At 39.2% G+C, this 7061-nt stretch overlaps 1 pseudogene; it reads left to right on the forward strand.

The window, feature by feature from the left end:
* The first annotated feature begins 4293 nt into the window (after positions 1–4293).
* LOC118339699 overlaps positions 4294–7061 on the forward strand; it is a 12662-nt pseudogene continuing 9894 nt past the window's right edge.

A 7061-nucleotide genomic window follows, 5' to 3' on the forward strand; every position in this document is an offset into this window, starting at 1 on the left:
CATCAAATTCCATATTCGTAACCTGCTTTTACTGTACCTAAAATTCGGCGCGATTTTGAAAATAATGCACTTGGAGATACATAATATGGAATTTGATTTAATATTTCCCACATTGTGTGCAGTTACGAAATGTCTTGCATATTACGTATTTTTTATAATTCTATCATGAAACACTTTAATTGTACATTAGTTTTTATTTAAATGTAGGTTCGAATTATAGCCTTACTGTTTATTCTGATTATTTTAGAACCAACAATGATTCTTGATAACTCGCAGTTTGTCCATATCTACAGTCTGTATTTATCGAGTCATGCCTATTTAATTGTATGTTCTGTTTCATCGGGAATAATCGGCGAGATATGAGCAGTTGTCATACTAATAGCGGTATTTCTGTTGCGACCGACAGCATGGCACTTCTTGGTGGGTTGCCCTCCCTGTTCAGAGAGCAGAGACTCCAAAAATGTACATGGTGACGGACTACACTGGAACATCCACAACTGCGCTGCCTGGGAATCGGAGCGCGAACTACCACGAAGCACGCCACCACAGCACGGCACTAACCCTGCACACAACACACCACAACACACACAACACACAACACACCACCACACACACACACACACAAGCTTGTTGGCAAAGGTCGTCGCAAAATCATTATATATTGAAGGAGAATGGATCAAAGTCATCGGCTTTAGGATATGTATCCTTAACATCATAGTTAGTACAATTGTTGCACAAAAGCATAAACTCAATTTGACGTTTCTCATTGAGTATGTGTAGTTTTGTGTGTTAAAACGAGATGATAGTGAATGTGTCAGTGTCCATAAAAAAGTGATACGTTGTGTGGTACGGATCAACTTGCTCACTTATCCAAGGGAAGTGCACAAGGCTTGGATTTTCATCTCACTGGAGAAATGATTGAACCTGCTGGTGAGGCCATAAGAACCTCGATCAGTATAATGTATGCCTAGAATGTGATAAAAGACAAATGTTTCAGAAAGATTGAATTCTGCGTTGGGTTGTTTTGAGAACTTAATAGACTTATTAAGAGTGACAATTTTAATACTTTATTAAATAGTATGTTGATTTTTACAAGATTGATGGATATTTTTCAATAAGTAGATTAACATTCTGAAAAAGCGCCAAGCTAGACGATCAGTTAACAGTTGATGAGGATATATGTTACCATTTACTAGAATTGGTGAAATACTCAATAGAGGGATAGAGATCCCACAACGAAATATTTAATTGAAATAACAATATCATAAAATGACCCGAAAGTTAAGTAGGGTATAGGAACATAAGAGATAGTTCTGGAATGTACAGTGTTCAATTCAAATTATCTGTTGTTTTTCTGCTTCCTATCTGAGATGATACATCTACATATTAGTAAGATAAGTGCTGGTCAGCATGGGTGATGATGATTCGATCATTGAGGCTGGCAGCTGTCGAGGCCCATTCTCGACTTCGTGCGATGCGATTGTTATAGCTAAGGATATTAGGTCGACTATATTCAGGCAAAATGCTATCATCATGCTTGTCTCAGCAGTTGTTTTGAAGAACTGACAGAGCGTGCGTTCTTCGTTTTGCGGTACTGGAGTATATGTTCGATTGAGAGTGTGGTTCTGTGCGTGAACAATATGTATTGAATGAACATACTTGATAGGATATGGTATATCGATGCTTGTTACGCTCATACTTAAAGAATTGCATTATATTGCGTTGGGTCTGACTGAGAGTGCATAACATAGACGAGACAATGGATAAGGTGTATTATATGGAGATCTTAAATTATTTACGCTTTTATGAAAATGTACTTAAAGGGATGCGTGATAGTCGATATATAAAATTATTGATAGTCGTATAGAAACAGAAAAGCTCTGACATTTCTATTGCACATCTATATTCTGTTTAAATGTGAGAATAAAGATTGATGCATGAAATGAGCTTTTATGGGATAAGTTTCGCACATGAAGTTTGGATTAGAGGAAAAAACATGTTGTTTTTAGGATCATTGGTAAAGCTATAGTTTTTGAAGTGTTTCTTTTTTGTACTAGTAAATACATTTTTGTAAGATGAGATGCTTTAATTCTATATAGTAAGTTACTGAATGTAGAAGCTTAGACTACACTCTCGTAGTATTTTTCGGATATAATAATATGATACTATAAAGCAAGCAGCAGGTATAAGTATAGTGTATTTAGCGATATGAAGTGGAAACAGGTGGTAATACTGCGAGCTTTGTAGTCAAAGTCAAATAGAGATAGAGTAGGATATTCATAACATCCATTAGAAATGGAACATAAAGGTTGTAGCGGTCAAACGTTTATGTGGAAACAAGACCAGAATGTCGTGTTGCATCATAACTAATCAGAATTATAGTTTTCTTTCATAAAACTAATAAATGTGGCATTTTTACACTTATTTGTTGCTTATATTGTTTATTAGTTAATTGAATCTATAAGACCATGTAAAATATACAGTACGTAAATAAGACTAGTATAAACTACGTTTTTTAATGAAATCTTTTATTCTTGTAAGGTTGAATAGCATATTTGTGTATACAGCGTGACTATCCTATCTATATACAAAGGTAAGATGTTTCATCTATAAGTCTCCAGCTGACTAGATAGTAGAGATAGAGCATAGTATATGTATACTGACTAGAACTTATATAATACATAGTATAATAGTACAAGTTAAAGAAGTCTCATAGCTTATGATGAGTGTTAACCATATTCTTCTCTAGTTCTATATATCCAAATGTGCTACATTAATTGCAGAAGCAGATTTATACCTACATAGTCTAATAGCTTTTTGCTATAAAAAATAAAAATCTAGTAACAATAGACTTACGATAGTCGTAAAGACAGAAACGTCAAACATAGTATAAATTATTTAGGTATAAAATCCAGTACTTCTGCAAGACTTAATCAGGCCGTGGGACTATTCTTATGGTACTAGATTTGGAGGTCTAAGATAAGCTGAACCACAGGAACAAGCTATACAGGGCGCTCTGAAGATACGGCATATCTGCATTGTCTAGTACGCCCAGAGAGTTTGGTGGTAATCAAACATAAGCCCTCTCATATGTACCGTGCTTTTACTGTACCTCAAATATTGTGAAAATATGTGACATTGGGAGGGTAATAATTAGGAGCACACTGATTAGAGATTGGGGACTTAGGAAAGAGGGATTGGCTTAAGAAGAATACATGTCATAAGCTGCTCAAAGTATTAAGTGTGTTGTGCTGCTCCTTTTTTAAGCGTGGTAAATATAGTAGCAGCCATGAGAAATTAATCTTCGATTGTTTTTAATTATCATGTTAACAATGAATCTAGTGGTTATTACACATAACTTGCAATTGAAAAATTTCTTAAAATGTTTATAGGTATCTAATATTAAACTGCTATACTGATTGTATATTTTTAGGGAGATATTTTTAATTATATAAACATATACTTGAAATCTCAGTAATTTAATATACTAGTAATCTAAAAGTACTTATTGGGATTAATAACAACCCAATAAAATACTTCAAATAAGTCTGTGTATTCTGTTCATGACTGCGGAGAAAGACAAAGAGGATTATGAATAAAGTAGATATATTTAACGATAATAAACCGGGTTACTTGAGTGAGACTTCAGTTGGGCGTTCCAGAAATATAGAGAGGAGCAGCAGATCGTAAAAGAAATATATATATACTGTTAAGAATAAGGAAGAACAGCGATGTGTTTAGATGGGTGATGCGTTCACAATTCCTTATTATCACACTTGTATAGAGTTTGTCCTCGGTAGGCTCGCTGTTCAGGCGGTAGACTCTTGTCAAACTAGCTCTGGGTATGATATGCGTTTATCTGAGTCTCCGCAGGAAAGATATAGGTATTAGTGATAGACATTCAGAGCATGTAGGTCATGTATAGTAGCATGTATACGACAAGAGTGGTTATTTTTGACAATCAAGGGGTATTGTTTGTTCATGATACTAATCTCACCGTAGGCTAGCATGACTTCTTTATGAGGAACTGGCTACGCCTATACTGCCTTAGTCACAGTATTTATAATTGAATCTCAGGCTTGAACCCACTTAAGCGGCTCGTTTTGAGAAGTACTGGATTACCTACGAGCTACGGGCAGGCTACAAGATGGTTTTGTCGGCTTTTGATGTAGCAGGAACTTATCAGCTTGACTACAGAAGCGGTTCTCTGGGAGCACGCCTTCTAGATTTGTTATTACTGTAGAAGTAGCGAAGAAAAAAGACATACAAGTGGTGAATTAAAGCTCGTCTGAGATGGAACACGCGTACTTCCTCCACATGTGGATTAAGGCAGGTGGTAAGCTGGTTTGAAGCTGCGAGCGATGAAACCACGGCGCCTGTTAGTGTCCGGTGGAGGAAGAGGAAAGAAGAGGTGATCGCACGAGGAATGCAGTTTAGCGGCGTGCGGCTGGCTGACGGACGGACGGCGGACTGAGTGAACCAACCGACACAGACAGGAACCGGGGACGAGAGGCGAGATGCAGCGGAGGAACAGTCAACCGCGAGCCGGTGAAAGGTGCGGTCAGCGTGCTTATCTTCCAGATGCTCGGTGCGAATTGCTCTAAATATAACTAAAACCTGCACGCTTTAAGGAAGTGGGTCTATGGTTTCTGTCCGTAACAAACGATTTAATGTGCCTGTTGGTGTGTTGTGTTGTTAAGCTTTGAAGTGGAGCGCCGCCTCACTGTTTAACAATTAAATAGCAGGGTTGGCGCTGTCTCGTCGTCCGTAAGAGAGAGACTGCTGGAAATGTTGCTTTACGTAGACGTGTTTGTTATCTCATCCTGATGTTTGGCTCAGTTGGACTCTTCCTCCTCTTCCTCCCTCTCTGCCTCTGTACTCCAATTCCTCTTCGAGACTACCTGGACTTGATCCCCCTCTCTCTCTCTCTCTCTTTCCTTTCTTTCTTTAATTTCTTCCTGTTTGACTTTTCTCTCATTCCCTTCCTTTCTACATGTGCACCATCTCCTCACCTCTGTTGGTTATTTCATGTTGTCTGTACTTGTCTTGATGCCTAATTTGATACCACGGTAAAAAAACAAAAGCATAAATCCTATTTTAAACAAATGAACATTACAAACAACAGTGGTGTGCAGCCTTCAAGGAATAAATAAATAAAAGAAACAACTACTCGACTTACTGAAACAGGTACCGTCGAGTTTTCAGAATTGGGCATCGACTGCGTCTAACCAGGTGTCGGTCGGCGTTCTCCAGTAAGACAGGTTTCTTAACAGTGTGTAGGATTCACACACTGGAGCTTTAAATGTCACGTATACGAGGAGCCTGACTTCCTTATCATGTATTTTTAGCATCAGAAATGTGTATTTTTGAAGAGAAACCTGCTGATAATCCTGTTTTTACTTTGGTTTAACTGTAATCTGATTATTTTTCTGTAGCTGTAACGGATTACAGTTAGCCGAGCTGTTGGGGATCACACTGATACAGGAGGTGTTGAGTTAAACAAATAAAACATTTCTACTTTTTCCGTCTGACGTGTTCCACAGATAGACACTGAAACTGTTGTATCATTGTTAGTGTGTGTGCAGCCTCAAGCTTTGGGCATTACAATAAAAATATCACTCATTATCCACAAAGCTAGAACTGTATTAGTGCGAGCCGTCATTCAGCAAACTTTAGGAACAGCAGGACTGGATGTGAGGCGGATCTGTGCTGTATTGAGTGATCATCAGTGCTGTCCCTTCTTTCACTCCTCTTCCTTTTCCTGACTCAGCCTCATTCCTCACCCTCCTCCTTCCTCCTCTGCAGTTATCTCCTCCCCAGTCGTTTCCTTTGCACGTCTGCCTCCGTCTTCTCCTCACTTTACGCTCTCGCTTCCTCTCCGCCTCCTGTCCATCTTCTTCTTTTTTATGTTTTCTGAGCACAGATCTTGATTAGTGCTCTGTTTCTTTCCCTTCTCAAAGCTCTCTCTCAGTTTTATGTGCTAAAACACAACTTTTGGAAGCTTTCTTAATTTGCTGACATTTGAAATGTTTGTTTTACTCAAAACTTCAAAAGTAGGCCAAGAAATATTTAGAACATGTGTATTTTTGCTTTGATTAAAACATTTAATCTTGCAGGCACACTTTGCTCTGTGATACATGAGCTCCCTGTTGTGTAAAGGTTATGACCTGCTCAGGTAAAGTGTAGTTTTATACAAGTGATCATGAGAGATGTGTGTTTGTGTTCAGTGGAGTCGGAGGACGGGGCCGAGGTGTGTGAGCCGGGCTGCCTGGTGCTGGAGAGCGACTTCCTGCTCAGTGGAGAGCTGGAGTTTGGAGACTCGGAGATCATGGGGCTGGATAGAGAGTCCGGTAAGTCTCTGACACACACACACACACACACACACCCTGGCCTGTACGTTAGTAAAATACTTTAAAGTTCTGACTGTCTGGTTGACACATTATGACTAATAGATTCCTTTACTCCTCAGACAAACATATTTTCTCTTCCATTTACTTTGTTTGAATTATGTTAACACCTTTTTCATTAGGGAAGAAATACTGAACGCATGTCACAATACATTTTCTAAATGCCCTCATGGTTTGATGTAACCCTTTCTCCACTCAACAGAGCGCCTTTTGTCTCCACTTGTTAAAGGAGTTTTGACTTGGGTTCTTCTGCAGGTATGACGGTCTTCTCTCTGAGCGTTGAGGACGACCCTTCAGTGCCAACAGACTCCACCTTCCCAGCTTTCCTGTCCTGTAAAGGATGTGGTCAACTTCTGGGAGACATGCCGCTGGGGGCCGGATTAGATCTTGGTAACTGTTGGACTTTGTCTTTCACCCTCTCACGTTATCAGAATGCAGCCTCTTTACAGATTTTTGTATCTTTATTTGCTTTGGGATCTCCACTCAGATTTAAAGTTCTTTGAGCAGTGTACCAACAACAAGTGGCTCACTGGTGAGTTAGAGCGGTGGTTTTCAAACTTTGTCAAGGATCGCTAAACTGACACAAATGTGGGGGGCCTGGATCGCTGTCCTGGTGGAGCTGGGGCCCCGTGTACCGAGGCTGAGTTCTTGCTG

The sequence above is a fragment of the Morone saxatilis genome, unplaced genomic scaffold (genome assembly GCF_004916995.1).
Source record: "Morone saxatilis isolate NCDOM2014 unplaced genomic scaffold, NCSU_SB_2.0 Contig6, whole genome shotgun sequence".
Lineage (NCBI taxonomy): Eukaryota > Metazoa > Chordata > Actinopteri > Moronidae > Morone > Morone saxatilis.